Genomic DNA, 17,762 nt, shown 5'->3' on the forward strand with positions numbered 1-17,762 from the left:
TCTGTACGCTATACACGTTCTTTATATAATTGGACAAAATATAACTGGAAACAGCCGCATTAATCAAGGATACCGCATTGCCGGGACATTCGTACACGCAGGACAATATACCATGTACAACCACGTACAGCCATGTACATGCATGTTCCTCTAACAATGATGTCGGTTACCGCTATGTAATAAGCAAGTCTAATCCTTAACACAAATTCAGCTCACAGTATATCCGATATCAAACTATCAGGTTATCAAGTCCTGTACTGTCCGAGATGACATAACGAGGACATGACAAAGTCCCACCCATGCAAACTTCGTCTTTAAAATGTCTTTACCCTCCAAAAAATCTCCACTCTCATCTTCTGGGTTTTAACATGTCGAAATAACATCTTTCTCGTTTCCACACAAACGCAAACAAAACCTCGTCTCCCTGCAATACAAATCATTTGTAATCATATGTCATGAGCGAGTGTAATGCATATCAGCGACTTGTAATTTCTGTTGTATTAGAATCTAATATCTGATAGTCAATCTAACAATATCTGTCGAGCGCGTCTTTTCTTTTCGGTCTTAACACTACGTAATATTGATTTCTGATGCAACAGAACCAATTTTGAAGTCCACGATGGGATGAATATTGAAGCATTATCATTTGTGTCATATTTCCACAAGAAAAATATGATGTTCTTGACAGAAAAAGGATGTCACCAGCCATGTTCAGGGCATAACCATGTGAACGCAATTTGGACATGTAAAGGGGCTGTTTAATGTCCCCGGGGTCACATACATCAGCTTCACCGGAGGAGGAGGACACGGGGGGGGGGGGGGGGGGGGGGGAGAGGCTTGCGTCGTGTTTTGATTACAGCTCATACTTTAGACGTTCCAGCTTTGGATTGATGAGTGTAGAACAAGTTGACGTAAGGGTAAATAGGTGGTGTAGCTGGAGGGATAGATGTAATAGCATTGGTAGTGGTAGTAGTAGTAGTGGTTGTATAATAATAATAATAATAATAATAATAATAATAATAATAATAATAATAATGATGATGATGATAATAATAGACTGAAGTATATCTGGAGTTCAGAGCTGAACGCTCGCAACAAAGTAAAAGCCACAAATACTTATGCTGTACCCGTCCTTTCATATTCTTTTGGTGTTGTTGATTGGACGAAGCAAGAAAACCAGGGTATTGTCTTGTGGAGCATGTCAAGACTACATGCAAACATGATTCATCGTACATTCTATATCCTATGGGATAGAATGCTAATTCCTACAGGCTATCACGCTACATCCTACAGGCCATCACGCTTTATCCTACAGGCTGTCATGCTACATCCTTCAGGCCATCATGCTTCATCCTACAGGCTATCATGCTTCATCCTACAGGCTATCACGCTGCATCCTACAGGCTATCATGCTACATCCTACAGGCTATCACGCTGCATCCTACAGGCTATCATGCTTCATCCTACAGGCTATCATGCTGCATCCTACAGGCTATCATGCTTCATCCTACAGGCTATCACGCTGCATCCTACAGGCTATCACGCTATATCATACATGCTATCACGCTGCATCTTACAAGCCAACAATTAACAGCCTGCAGGCTGATAAACTACATCCTATATGCCACCACGCAACATCTGAGCATTCATCAGGCTGACCAACTACATGTCACGCTTTGGTTTGGTTTGGTACGTTGGAACGTTTTCAAACATAGAAATGCATTTTGATTCTTTGATTGTTTTCAGCAGACCAATATTTGTGATATTTTGTACGTGGGCTACGTGTAGACATTGTTAACGTATGTGTATGGAGGGGAGATCGGGGGAGCCCCTTTTAAGTATGTAGCTCCCGGTCACAAGCCACTTCCGCACTTATTTCAAAATTCGCAAATTATTAGAAGGGTCCATTCTCAGACTCACGAATCACAATGACATATATTTCATTACTGTGAAACTTAATCGGAAATTTCGACAGCTGGCGTTATGGCCGAGATGGCACAGCAGATGCAACGCCATTATTAGAAACATTTAAACACTCTCACATACAAATCTCATTGTATTGCCTCACGAGTTATTATAGAATTCCAAATTTCAGTCGATGTACTGATATAAATAGCAATAAGTTTGAAATTGGTGTTGTGTGCTGTTGGTTGGTGCTTTAAGTCCTTCTGTTCACAAAGTCAATTTGTTTCTGTCTAATGTTTTCTGATGCCATAACTCAAATATTGACAAAGAAATTATTTGTTTAGAAAAACACATATTATATCATATTCATGAGAACGTGCTGCAATGTATCATGCTGTGGATATATGATAAATACGCATCATACGCATGTTTGGATAACAACAGCGGATAAAAATGAATAATCATGATATAAAAATTCCCGGCGGTGTTATTGAATTATATCTGTTAAGGTTATGTGATCAAACATAGCGCGATCGACGAAGGGTTTACCTGACTAAAAGGTCTCAAATGTTTTTTTATTGAATAAATGTTTATGTTTGCCGCATATTAACATATGATTACAACCAATCCTTGGAAAGTTTTTATCCCTGGAGAAATACTCAGTCTGGTTTGATGACTCTAAGCTCTATCGGACTAATATTCACATATTCACGGGGAGCGCCTGAAACACAACATGAAATTTTAATACCGCTCCCGTGAAATGTTAGCAGCAAAACGAATCTATATTTATATACACACGTGCCACGGTCAAACCCTGCATAGAGCGGGCTCGTCTGTGTTTATACACAAAGTGAGGTCACGTTTACAATCACTGAAATTACCATGTAGTACATATGTTAATCTTAAAAATTGTGTACGAGACATGGGTGAAATGTCTGATATCTTTAAATGCAAATTTGGCGTGCGCCAAGGATGTATTTTGAGTCCCTTATTATTTCCCTTTTCATAAATGAATTAGCATCAGGAATCCATAACAGTCGTGCAAACGGTATTCAATTACATTCAGATGTTGGTTCAACTTTTTCTTTTATATTTGCAGATAATTTGATCACGTTCTCAAGCAAAGTTGGTGAACTGCAAGAACAAATTGATTTTTTTAGAATATTTCTGTGATAAATGAAAAACTCACTGTTAATAGTGGCAAAACCAAAATTATAGCAAATATTTGGGTGTTTGTTTCAGTAACAATCTAACTTGGTCTATACATTCTGGCCAAGAAGATTTTATTTAGTAAACTGGAGAATATAGACATTTTTGGTGATAAAAGTTACAAGTAATATTTTATGGTAAAATTAATCCAATTTCACCTCCTTGATGTATAAATCACAGATTTAGTGCAATCGTTTATGGAGAATGTGATATATTTCCTCTATTAATGTGAGCCTAGGTAAACATTATGAAGTGCTGGCTGAAACTCCTCAAACTGAAGACCCGGAGGCATGTTACAAATATGATGATTGTAATGATACGATTTGAAAGAATAATTTGGTACTGATGTTAGAAAATAGTTACGCAAAAGTGGTTTGGGAAATGTTAATAATGTGAGCAATGATCCACGCTGTCGGGTCACAATGACAAACAATCAACCAAGTTACAGAGCTTGATCACCGGATCCATTTGGTCGCCTTTACAACTGGCATAGGTTGCTTCGGACCTATTCTGACTCAGAATCCCCGCGAATCGTAACATTTTTATTAACTTTGAGAAAAAAGTGTACTATTTGTGATTTAAAGCTTAGACACGACTTGGCGTAATCTTCACAACTACTTCATAAGAGGTCGCATTGTAGTTACATTTGAAAAGAAATTGGTTTCTTTTGCACAAAACCTTTGAAGAAGAAACTTCCGATATTAAGTTTGTCAGAAAGCCAGCCATAAGTATCTCATCTTATCAGTATGAACGATATTGTGTTGATACAAACTTGTGAACAATATACCTCCCCGATGGCGCAACTCATCACTACACTATCCATAAAGGCATGTGGTACCTTTTCGCTGTGGGGAGCGGTAGAGACTGCCAAACTCGCAGTGAAGTGGGCTCGTCTGAACACCTGGCGACAGGTCACCTCTACCATGCAACATATGTGCATTGCGATAAGACCTTCCTTTGCACCCTTCATTCCATCTAGATGTGTGGAGAAACTATTAAATAACTATTTAAACAGATAATCACTTCTCGACTTGTCAGTAACTCTCGAATTTCAAATCCCCTTTCAAACTTGTGCTCGATTTTAACGTTCCATAAAGGTAGTTAACATTGATACGTTCACAAGTAAATAGATAATGGAATTTAATTCTACTAAAACATAATACACTGAACACGTCGTGTATCTATATTCGTTGAGGGACGTTACAATTTGCATTAGAAGCGTTAAAAAAAATAATGGATGGAAAAAATGTCTTTGAGTTTTAAAAAAATAGAAGTAAACCCAGACATTTGTATTCATTTAAAACACATTTCCCCGGTCAAACAAACAGATGCCACTACTTCTTTATACCCAACAAATGGTCCTTTTTTGTCGGGAGTTTTTTGTTCCCGAAGCGATCATCTTTTGGAGAGATGTCAAATTCCGAAAATCGAATTTCACCCTGGGGATATACGCATCTTAATCATACTGTCCCAGGTTGCGAGGAAACAATGCACTTCTAAAAATAGACATTAGGAGTTATATATATGAGAGCCTGGATGCGGGTATTTCCCTGTAAGGCGATTTAGCATCTACATCCGAACTACAAACATCACTCAAGATGCTTGTATCCTCAAGTCACTGGTGCGTCTGCGTTACAAGTCAGTGTTTTGTCTCACACATTAGTGTCATGAGTTATCAAACTTACAATGCATCACAATGGTCCATGGTCCGATGAAAATACATTGTACGACGATGACATGTTGTAAAATCAATGGTTAATATCGATGCCTTTTTACATTACCGATAGTATCCTAGATATTTCTAGGCTAGTCGATTTCCGGGTAGATCGTGCTGTAGGCACTTCCCTTAAGTCTGTTGAATTACTGTTAAACCTTGAACATGGCGGACGTTTAGGCCCTGTCGTGATGTCGTGTATCGCCGGGTTAATTACATGATGGGTAGTTAAACGTTCGCGTTACGCTATCGTGATGCTAGTGCACTAGCACAACTCCTCACAATAATCACCCCTATTAACATATATGAGCTGTGAGTCTTCATAAGCTTAACACTATCTGAAATTCCTTACCCTTTTCAAAGTTTCAGAGTTTGTCAGCATGTGTCATATTGTGCGTTATCCAATATTTTTATATTTTGTTACACACTACAAACGAAACATTTGATAAAATATGCATTTAAAAACGCGGTTTCCAAATATAATTTTGAAGCAAAAACGCACAAATGTGAATGTTGATTTCCAAAGATGGAATTTTATGACCCAAACCGTCATCTTTTTCAAGTCTCCCTACAAGGAGATTATTGAGTGATGTTCAACGTGAAGCCCCTCCTCTTACGCATCGCGTCCACTGCCCCCGTGTAGGGCTCTTAATGCTTCAATCCCACGGTAACCTAAGGGTCACGGCTCTCGGATCAAGGGTTATTTGCCCAACAAGGAAAAAGCATTCAGTGCAATGTTTGCAAAACTGCGGCGTCACATTTTGCCAGTAAGGAGCTGAACTTGATCGTGACTTATCAGTGTTCGCTGACAAGGCCTGTGGAATTTGGCGACACTAAATTTGAATTTGTTATAAGCGACCAGGTGTCTTCTCGGTTGTTTGGATGAATGTGATTACTGCTTTGTTTGTGACATTGGTGTTACTTAATTACATGTTTAAATGTTTACATGTTGAATGTTTTCAAAGTAACAATCCACATGTTCACGTTTCGTGGCTCAGTTTCGGATAGTTGTGACAGATTCTATCAGAATTGTTCTGTTTAACAGAATTTGTTAAAATATGAAACTGGTAGTTTGAAATTTAAAATATTGTTTCTGTTGCTGTTTATAAATATTGTAGACTGCACAGGTAGCTGAGATATGATGCTTAGTGAACCGTTAAACTAATTATTACAAAACGTAACGTTGTCTATGCATGTTCATCTGGGATGTGTCTTTAGCGCTTCACTGTGTGGTGACCGTTATTGTTGTCATTGTTATCATAATATCCATCGTGACAGTGACTGGAATGCTACAGGCACCATTATGTGTACCTACCGAGACATGACCTAAATATATTTGAAGTTGATACGAACGATATTCTATGATAACATTCATTTTTCATGAAAAATATTTACGTACCTTGGCTTTAGAAAATGCAATAATGCACTTGATATCAGAAGCCATTCAAACAAAATATTACCCCCGCACATTTCATTGCATTAACGAGTATTTACTTCTGTCAAATAGCTGGAATATTGCTGAGTGTGGCGTTGAACAACTAAACCTGAACAATTTTGTGGTACGCATTGATCTCGTGGAAGTGTAGACGGACTAGACGCAATTGTAAGTGTCCTACAATATTCAGGGAAATGGTGCAAAAATAAAATATCAGTACAATTTTTGTATCTTTCAATTGAATACCGTGTATATCAGAATATAAACAAATAAGATGCTCACAACATAAATGGCCTGAACACGCACAATAAGGAATGAAAAAACGACTACAACAACAGCAACATCAATGTTAAACACAGTATCTTCAAGGACAAATTACATTTACATCCCTTCAAAATTCCACTTAAAGCTTGATGCGTCATATATGCGAGTTAAATTAAACAAATCGATATGTCAAATTTAAATACGTCCTGTTTAAAAGAAAAAAAATACCATGACAAATATGCTAATAACTTGTATTTTATATACCAAATGACACAGTGTGCAATGACACGAGGCCGAGGAAAAACCTGACATAAATGTCACGCTGTAACCAACTCACCAGTGTGACGAAAGCTTTCGGCTGCTACAATAATTGGAACGAAAGAAAGAAAGACGTGAGTTCAAGTGCACAATTCATACATTTAAAACTATGTTTTGTGAGCAAGGTGCTGTGATGTTTCCCAGGGAATCCATGAGAGCCCCAACAAGACAGATTAGAGACAAACTGTTATGTTTGTGCGCCATCATACCACAATCTGCAACGCGCTTTGCTCGAGAGGAATTCGACGGTTGCATTGATGTCGATGAAAGGCATATGTACAGTGTTTAAAGAGAACACGCTATAATGAGTGAAGACCCCAGTCTAAGCCATGCCTGTCAATCATAAAACTAGAAAAACATTCTTCTAGAAGAAGTGTTAATCTGGTGAAATTACCCAAGATTTTTTTATCTTGCAACGTGTATTTTCACAGGTCGTAGTTCCTGTCTTTGAGGCATTTCGTTTTCCTTTCGGAGGTATTTTAAGTGAGAAACGTTTTTCATGTGAAACGATTAGCAAAAAATGTCAAAAAAGTTCAAATATGATATCAGTCCGCAAGAAGTTTATAAAGTGTTGTTTGGATTGTTTAATGTCACTCTATGTCCGCGAAAACGGATGACCACAGTTAAAACACTTTAAATGGCAATTATATTGATGTTGAAAAAGGAGCTTTTATGGTTTTGTCATCATACTTGAATTACCAAATCGAATGATGAATAAATATAATTGTTTTTAATTGTAATGTTTTCTTCTCTGAAAGCCTTAGCAACTAATGTTTTACCGGCTTCAATATTGACAGACATCCATTTTGGCACCGTTGTATAGTAAGTACCTATGTCTTGAGTACATAACCAGATGATCAATGCTTTCCTCTCTCCCTCATCATCCTCATAAAATGTACGATGATTCTAAAATAATAAATCATTACTTCCCAGGGTACTTTTATTTTCATAATTCATTTATTCCATTACAGAGTATAATCTCGGGTCCTGGCTCCGCGAAGGCGTGGAAATGGGTGTCTGTATGTTTTACTAATCCCTTGAAGTTGCCGACAAACAAATCAAACCATTCAAGAAAATAACAAACCATCAACATCACTCACCTGGTGTTCAGGTATGATAAACCTACCTGTTTGTGTTATGATAACTCACCCACCTGTAATGACAATATACCTGTACAACCACCACACGCACGTATCATAACAATACATATTTCAGATGCGTTTATGATAACAACAGCACGTGAGATATGAATTATTCTCCCACGGTGAATAAGCCAAAGGGTATTCAATGCTCCCGAAGCTTCGGGTAGGTACCTATATAAATATTATCAAAGTTAAATCCTTTTTGTCACATGAAAAGGTCGGTTGTACCTTTTGTCAAGCTATATCCCACGAGGTGACCCAGTGTATGAACTACAGCAAGTGCGGGTATTGTGTATGCCATGCAATGACGACCCTATCCTATAAGTTCAAGACACTGTTAATCTATATAATTATTAAAAAAAAACAGATTTGTAGATTTTTTTGTCCCTTTTATCTAAAATACTTTATAATTTTGACCTTCTTCTTATGTGATAAATAGGTACTTCATACGTTTCTCCATTATAATCCCATATCAAACACAACAACGTAACAACAAAACGAGGGATGGGATTACTGCAGTATCACTCCCCTTACAAATACATGTTTTTTTTCAGAAATGACAGTTGGCCTTTTCATTATGTAATATTGAGAGGCTACCAATAATTTAGTCATCAAATCAGAACCTGGCGCTATTTGTTCACATTGAAACACTGAATTTTATGAAATGCTGCAGTTGGGTTGATTTAGAACGCGGGTGTAACTTCTCACATAGGTGTGTGTTTATGTTGATGTGTGAAAGAAATTTTGCAATTACCGTTTTTTACTTCATCATCACATTCATAAATCTTTCTTGCAACTGACAGAGGTGCAAATGTATGAAGTCTTTCCAAGCGGCCATTTCATGCCATGGGTTTGATGCATGTCTTTGGCACGTTGATGTATCGGCCCTCGTGTATATCATTGTCGTTCTTTTTCCGTCTACTGTGAAATTATAGAATGATTTCCCCGTATCAGTTTGAGATTCCAGTATTATAAGCTCTTTCAATACCAAAACCAAAATACAAAAACAAATGGGCTCATATTTATTTTTTCCTGTGCTTTAGGGAAATACGATATATTGCTCACAAAATTACGTTACTCGTGCAGTCAGTTAAATTACGACTTACTGGCAAATGATTCAATACACAGTCCTAACTATCTCTGTAACTTATTCTCCGTGTGGAATCGTCTATCACTACGTAACAGAATGTCCATTTTATTTAACTTCAAGAAAATAATAATTGATAGATTTTCAGAAATTGGTAAAAACGTGCTACTCCCTGGTATGATCACGTTCAGTTGGTGTTCTCTGTCCATCAGTATAAGGAACCACAGTAATGGACTAAGTAAATGTAAAACGCTGGTCTTGAGGAGCAGAAACCCCTCAAATGAAAACTATAACTGAAAAAGGAAATTCGACCCTTTTAATAAACCCAAAAGATATTTACAATAAAGACATTATGTACAAATTGAACTTCCCTGTTATGGAAGTATGCACATGGAAGTATAGCCCTAACTTCCCTGGTATGGAAGTATGCACATGGAAGTATAGCCCTAACTTCCCTGGTATGGAAGTATGCACATGGAAGTATAGCCCTAATTTCCCTGGTATGGAAGTATGCACTTGGAAGTATAGCCCTAACTTCCCTGGTATGGAAGTATGCACATGGAGGTATAGCCCTAATTTCCCTGGTATGGAAGTATGCACATGGAAGTATAGCCCTAACTTCCCTGGTATTGAAGTATGCACATGGAGGTATAGCCATAATTTTCCTGGTATGGAAGTATGCACTTGGAAGTATAGCCCTAACTTCCCTGGTATGGAAGTATGCACATGGAAGTATAGCCCTAATTTCCCTGGTATGGAAGTATGCACTTGGAAGTATAACCCTAACTTCCCTGGTATGGAAGTATGCACATGGAAGTATAGCCCTAACGTCCCTGGTATGGAAGTATGCACATGGAAGTATAGCCCTAACTTCCCTGGTATGGAAGTATGCACTTGGAAGTATAGCCCTAACTTCCCTGGTATCGAAGTATGCACATGGAAGTATAGCCCTAACTTCCCTGTTATGGACGTATGCACATGGAAGTATAGCCCTAACTTCCCTGGTATGGAAGTATGCACATGGAAGTATAACCCTAACTTCCCTGGTATGGAAGTATGCACATGGAAGTATAGCCCTAACTTTCCTGGTATGGAAGTATGCACATGGAAGTATAGCCCTAACTTTCCTGGTATGGAAGTATGCACATGGAAGTATAGCCCTAACTTCCCTGGTATGGAAGTATGCACATGGAAGTATAGCCCTAACTTCCCTGTTATGGAAGTATGCACATGGAGGTATAGCCATAATTTTCCTGGTATGGACGTATGTACTTGGAAGTATAGCCCTAACTTCCCTGATATGGAAGTATGCATATGGAAGTATAGCCCTAACTTCCCTGGTATGGAAGTATGCACATGAAAGTATAGCCCTAACTTCCCTGGTATGGAAGTATGCACATGGAAGTATAGCACTAACTTCCCTGGTATGGAAGTATGCACATGGAAGTAAAGCCCTAACTTCCCTCGTATGGACGTATGCACATGGAGGTATAGCCATAATTTTCCTGGTATGGAAGTATGCACTTGGAAGTATAGCCCTAACTTCCCTGGTATGGAAGTATGCACATGGAAGTATAGCCCTAATTTCCTGGTATGGAAGTATGCACATGGAAGTATAGCCCTAACTTCCCTGGTATGGACGTATGCACATGGAGGTATAGCCATAATTTTCCTGGTATGGAAGTATGCACTTGGAAGTATAGCCCTAACTTCCCTGGTATGGACGTATGCACATGGAGGTATAGCCCTAATTTCCCTGGTATGGAAGTATGCACATGGAAGTATAGCCCTAACGTCCCTGGTATGGAAGTATGCACATGGAAGTATAGCCCTAACTTCCCTGGTATGGAAGTATGCACATGGAAGTATAGCCCTAACTTCCCCGGTATGGAAGTATGCACATGGAAGTATAGCCCTAACTTCCCTGGTATGGAAGTATGCACATGGAGGTATAGCCATAATTTTCCTGGTATGGAAGTATGCACTTGGAAGTATAGCCCTTATTTCCCTGGTATGGAAGTATGCACATGGAAGTATAACCCTAATTTCCCTGTTATGGAAGTATGCACTTGGAAGTATAGCCCTAACTTCCCTGGTATGGAAGTATGCACATGGAAGTATAGCCCTAACTTTCCTGTTATGGAAGTATGCACATGGAAGTATAGCCCTAACTTCCCTGATATGGAAGTATGCACATGGAAGTATAGCCCTAACTTCCCTGTTATGGACGTATGCACATGGAAGTATAGCCCTAACTTCCCTGGTATGGAAGTATGCACATGGAAGTATAGCCCTAACTTCCCTGGTATGGAAGTATGCACATGGAAGTATAGCCCTAACTTCCCTGGTATGGAAGTATGCACATGGAGGTATAGCCATAATTTTCCTGGTATGGAAGTATGCACTTGGAAGTATAGCCCTAACTTCCCTGGTATGGAAGTATGCACATGGAAGTATAGCCCTAACTTCCCTGTTATGGAAGTATGCACATGGAAGTATAGCCCTAACTTCCCTGTTATGGAAGTATGCACATGGAAGTATAGCCCTAACTTCCCTGTCATGGAAGTATGCACATGGAGGTATAGCCATAATTTTCCTGGTATGGAAGTATGCACTTGGAAGTATAGCCCTAATTTCCCTGGTATGGAAGTATGCACTTGGAAGTATAACCCTAACTTCCCTGTTATGGAAGTATGCACTTGGAAGTATAGCCCTAACTTCCCTGGTATGGACGTATGCACATGGAAGTATAGCCCTAACTTCCCTGGTATGGAAGTATGCACATGGAAGTATAGCCCTAACTTCCCTGGTATGGAAGTATGCACATGGAAGTATAGCCCTAACTTCCCTGTTATGGAAGTATGCACATGGAGGTATAGCCATAATTTTCCTGGTATGGAAGTATGCACTTGGAAGTATAGCCATAATTTTCCTGGTATGGAAGTATGCACTTGGAAGTATAGCCCTAACTTCCCTGTTATGGAAGTATGCACATGGAAGTATAGCCCTAACTTCCCTGGTATGGAAGTATGCACATGGAAGTATAGCCCTAACTTTCCTGTTATGGAAGTATGCACATGGAGGTATAGCCATAATTTTCCTGGTATGGAAGTATGCACTTGGAAGTATAGCCCTAATTTCCCTGGTATGGAAGTATGCACTTGGAAGTATAACCCTAATTTCCCTGGTATGGAAGTATACACTTGGAAGTATAGCCCTAACGTCCCTGGTATGGAAGTATGCACATGGAAGTATAGCCCAAGTAGGGCTCTAAAAACACGCAAGCTATGACTAGGAGCATCTCGCGATGCGTCCTGCTCCTATCAGCTCTAAATCTCATCTGCCACGTTCAAGCAGTCACGTGTTACATTCTACCCGCTTCTCTCTGTGTATACCCTGCTTCATGAACAAGTTTCATTTGTGTCATTATATAACGCTAATCGTGTAGATATTTTGAGAGTAGGCCACCTCATTTGGGACGTGTGCTGAATCCTTGAGCATAAAGTATGTTTAAATAAAATGATATCATTGTATCAACTCTCGTGCGTATCAAACCAAGTCGGAAATCGAAGCTGATCTGAAAAAGGGGTCGTATTGTAAACGGATTAACGCTCACACCGTCAAACTGGTATTTTATTTATTTATTTTAATTAAAAACATATCTGGTTTTGCAGCTGTAGCTAAAACAATAGTCAACCAGATTACAAAATCCCAGGGTTCCCACTAGAATATCAAATTTTCGAGCACAAGAACAATTTACACAAATTGTATGGCATTGCGTTTAACTGAGGATTGATTACAAACCGCCAAAAGCACGAAGCTCTTTTTAAACCATGTTCTCATGTACAAGTTGTCATTATTTGAAACCTGTCAACAACTTGAAATGTCTTTGTATACGTAGTTGATTCGTCAATTGAATTATGTTTATACCAACAACTGAGTTAGTCATAACTCCACAATAGAAACCGCTATCAATTGAACTGTCAAAAGATTAGAAAATGTTGTTTTATTGATAACATAAAAAAACAAAAATGTTAACACATCAAATATCAGAATATCATCCGGGGGTTTATAGGTTCGTGATAAGAACATAAAATGCGTTGATATCTTGTGACGTTAAATATCATATTTCTTATAACAATCTTCTTCAACGTGTCAATTTCCCTTTAACCTGAAATATCATACTAACATAGTTTAATGTGATACACCCAAGGAACGTCAAAGGTGAACAATTATGTGACTTTCTGTGATCAAATTTACAGTGATAATCTTCCTCCCTATCAAGTGCTGAGAATAAACAGTGTTTAGCATAACGTTCAATATTTACCCAACTCATAACGACATTTCACGAGAATCTCGCTCCTTCGGTCTCGCGAGAACGTGGTGATTGGCCGATATAAGTTGAGAACAGACACACGATGTGAATCAGAGGGTTTCAGGAACTCGTTCCATGTTGCCAACGACACAATCTAGCATTCCAGTGATAAACCTGCCATTTGGCAGCGTCATTAAGCGAAACTTGAAGAATACGATAGTTTGAAATACACACATTCCTGACATGAATAAAATATAGATCACCTCATGTCTGAAGATGGTAATAGACAGTAAAGCAAGCATTTAGGTGACACAGGACAGAAATGTCAGCTACACATGATTCTCAAAGTATGTGTTCATAACCCAGACATCACATACAAGTCAAATCGTCAACATGACATTCCAAATTGCACTAACAATAGTCCCAGTTGCAAACTGAATATAATTAGTATCTAGTTCGTCTGTATACTGAATCTGTTGTATTGCGTGGACCATAATTGCCACAATACAACGGATATGGTATCAGGTGTTTCTCGTGCGGTGTCGAGGATTTTAAGGTCAAATATTTGTTCCACATTTAAAGAACGCCCAAATAATGTTTTCGCATGAGCAATGCTTCTACACAAAACGGCTCCGCGTGATCTAGCATCTTGTCAACACAGCTTAATTATTTCAGTTTTTTAACAGTTACTGCTTATTATTTTCAGTCTCTCAGTCGCTAATTACGCTCTTGTTGTCAGTCTCCTGTCAATGCGGATACAAAGTGGAGAAAACGCTAATGCGTTTACACGATAAACTGGATATAATGTCGACCCACTAAACATTGCTTAAACAACGGAGACCGAAAGTGTTACTGCCTTCATCAAGGGGAACTCTTGCAACGCACATGTCTTTTTAGGTGGTCATGGAGAGATAATGTTCTTTCACGTCACACTCAGAAATGTCACAGATATTTCATAGCAGATTGTTTATTATCGTTGTGTTAGAATAGGTTTCCAGCATCCTCTGCTGGTCGTAAGGGCCGACAAAGAAGGTCGGTTGATCAGGCTCGGTGATCTGGTTGACTTGTCACAGTACTTCATCAGCGTGGATCGTTGTTCTCAATATCAGTCCCTGGATTGCATGCCCAGACTCGATTATTTACAGACCGCTGTCATACAGCTGGAATATTGTTAAGTGCGGCGCTAAACAACCAACAAACCGAAATGAATCTGGCTAGCCAAACAAGTGGTTGATAGTAACGTCATCATGGAAATACGGTGAGTATGGTTTTACGCCGGCTTTTAGCAATATTCCAGCAATATCACGGCGGGAAAAACCAGAAATGGACTTCACACATTGGACCCATGTGGGGAATTGAACCCGGACCTTCGGCGTGACGAGCGAACGCTTTAAACACTTGGCTACCAAACGGCGCCGTGAAAAGATGACAATCAGTCAAAAGGCAAAGGGTAACCACTCTGACGGCAAACATATAGTACTGTGACCTGTTCCGTCCCAGACTCCTTCAATAATCGTTCGAGGTCTAGTGGTAGAGCGTCTGTCTGGAGAGTGGCAGGTCGGGGGTTCGATCCCAGGACGCGTCATAACAAAATGGTACTTGTTGCTACGCTGCCTGGAGTCGCCTCGGAGTAAGTATACCTTGTCTGAAGGGGTATACCGCTGCATGGTATCTCAGTGGGTTGGCATTACAAAACCATGTAAGTCCGAACTAGAACAAGCACACACACACACACACACACACACACACACACACACACACACACACACACACACACACACACACACACACACACACACACACAGAGAGACACACACACATCCACTCACTCACTCACTCACTCAACAGCACACACGCACACACGCACGTTCGGTGTATGGAATATCAATCTGAATATAGCCAACATGTTCCCGTTCATAAAGGAATGAACTATTTATCTGAATATTTGTAAATATCTAATGGTTAACTCCTCACAATTTCGCTCAAACAGTCACATTGAGCTATCATCAAAGCCAGTGGCAGAAAAAAGTTAGTTAATGTTAGTTAAAGACAAAGGTTTAAAGCAGAAGAAACCACGACACACTGAAACGTTCACCGGCATACCCGGAAAACACTGTACATGAAAGATATGTTTGCCCAAACAACAAACATTTACAGTCTGCAAGAGGTTTTTGACAGTCAACAAAAAAACAACACTTGCTAAATTCCTTCAATATATAAATATAGTGTTAACAACCTTGTTTCTTTTTTCACGCTTTTTTCATATACGAAAATTAAGTTACTGTGACAACTATCTGGTTGTAATGCCAAACCCATTAGAACACCCAAATCGTTAAAATGTCAATTTGTTATGAAACCAAACTCACCGTAACGCCATTTTATAGGAGTATTATCACTTAGTGTGTATTGTAATTGTAGGGACCCTTGGTACGTTTCATTACAATCACACTTCAGTATTCCACAGGCACCAGTGCAATCCATTTATCACACTGGTGGCGCTCCGCTTGTGCGAGTTAGTTACTTCCAAACTTTCTCCCAGCGATTAGTTTCCCAGTTATTGCCTGCTTATAAACAACGTCGACTCAAAAACAGACAGCTGGAAAACATAATTCACCCTTATTTGTCAGTATGGTTATTTTACTGGAAATGACAGCAATTAATGCGGAAAAGATTACTACCTACGGTGCCGCCGTTCTGCGCGTGACAGGAAGTGCTACCACACAGGGCCTATCAAGAAGTGGACAAATAGCCCTGTAGCTGACTGAATGCGCACATATTAGTAAGAACCAGTCAGAGTTAAAAGCTGTCAAATTGCTGGTATTCTCTGTGGTGTCATTACGCAAGTTTGGGCAGGAAAAAAGTGAAATAATTAAGTGAAGGGGATTAGCATTTTTGTCAAATTTAAGAGTTTAGACAACCAAATTGCAGAAGTAGTTTTTTAAACATTATTACCGTGGCATAAAATCAGGGTAAGTGCACATGGACATTATTCTGACTCGGTAGTTTCTGTACGAATTACGCCGGCTATCGAGACAGTGGTGCTTATTTTCCTGTAACCAGTGTCTGTTCTATGTCTATTTCTTTGAGTTAGACATTTCTTGTTCATTTTCGTCGTGGGAAATAGATCTCATTGATGTCATAAATATAATTCAACGATCCTTGCAATCATTGTAGTTAGTAAGCCCTAATAAGAAATAAGAATTGACTATACAGCTCCACTCAAAGTTACTTATATAAACGATATACTTCCTGCTGATATAGGTTATAACTTAGGGTTGTACTCGAGTATATACAGCTAGGAGCATATAGTTATATCAACATTCAAGCATATGATCTTAATCCACAGGATGATGGTTTGAAAGGAGGGACATTGATAGACAATATTACATAATGCATGATTACCGCAAATTCAAGCATATGATCTTAATCCACTGTATGATGGTTGGAAAAGAGGGACATTGATACCGCAAATTCAAGCATATGATCTTAATCCACTGTATGATGGTTGGAAAAGAGGGACATTGATAGACAATATTACATAATGCATGATTACCGCAAATTCAAGCATATGATCTTAATCCACTGTATGATGGTTGGAAAAGAGGGACATTGATAGGCAACATTACATATTACATGGTTAGCGATATCTACACAATATGGATATGATGAAGTCATATTTCACATCACACATATTCAGAAACTATGTACTCACGTTTATCGTTTCTCCACAAGAATCCACTTCTGCAATATTTGACCTACAAACCAGAGACACAGTATTTGAAATTCCTATTGTAATCGTTCCAGACGGATGCTTCTCAGGCTGGGACGTTTGAAAAGAACATTATTATTAGAACATTTAAAAAATACAATATGGCCCTGTTTGCCCCCCCCCCCCCCAAAAAAAAAAAAAAAATCTCGAAAGAATAAAAATTAAGCTCTTGGCATCATCAGTAATTGCACGTTAGGATGTACCTGCATGTATGTTTCTCCTTCGTGGACAGTGTCAAGCTGGAATATACGTCCTGGTGGAACTGCTCAACCTGGGACAAGTATTGATTCTAGAGTTTGATTCTAGATTCTGTATATTAAAATCATTCAACATGAACCATACTAGCAATCCTTTGTGGCCCGCAAACTCTATGAAACAAAGGCGAGCCAGCATTTCGAAATATGAACTACAATGTATCTCATTCACCAGCTGTTACGGTAGCTTGTCTGGTATCTCGATGACGGTCATAGCATAAGGCTTGCAGTACCAGCAGGCGGTGCCGGGACGTCTATCGGAAAAAAACAACACAAATACTGTAAAATATACTATATTTTAAAATATTAGGAAACTATTGTTTTATTGATATCTACTGATACAGCAATGT

At 39.0% G+C, this 17,762-nt stretch overlaps 1 protein-coding gene across 1 annotated transcript in view; it reads right to left on the reverse strand.

Moving 5' to 3' along the window:
* Nucleotides 1-17,424, reverse strand: part of LOC139450130 (protocadherin-9-like) — a 129,308-nt gene extending 111,884 nt beyond the window's left edge. The window contains exons 1-2 of the mRNA XM_071231783.1: nucleotides 17,362-17,424; nucleotides 17,102-17,144 (exon numbers count right to left, since the gene is read on the reverse strand). The gene's annotated coding sequence lies outside the window, so the exon portion shown is untranslated. The remainder of the gene's footprint in view (nucleotides 1-17,101; nucleotides 17,145-17,361) is intronic.
* Nucleotides 17,425-17,762: the final 338 nt, after the last annotated feature.

Source organism: Haliotis cracherodii, unplaced genomic scaffold (genome assembly GCF_022045235.1).
Source record: "Haliotis cracherodii isolate W230 unplaced genomic scaffold, xgHalCrac1.p SCAF_8, whole genome shotgun sequence".
Lineage (NCBI taxonomy): Eukaryota > Metazoa > Mollusca > Gastropoda > Lepetellida > Haliotidae > Haliotis > Haliotis cracherodii.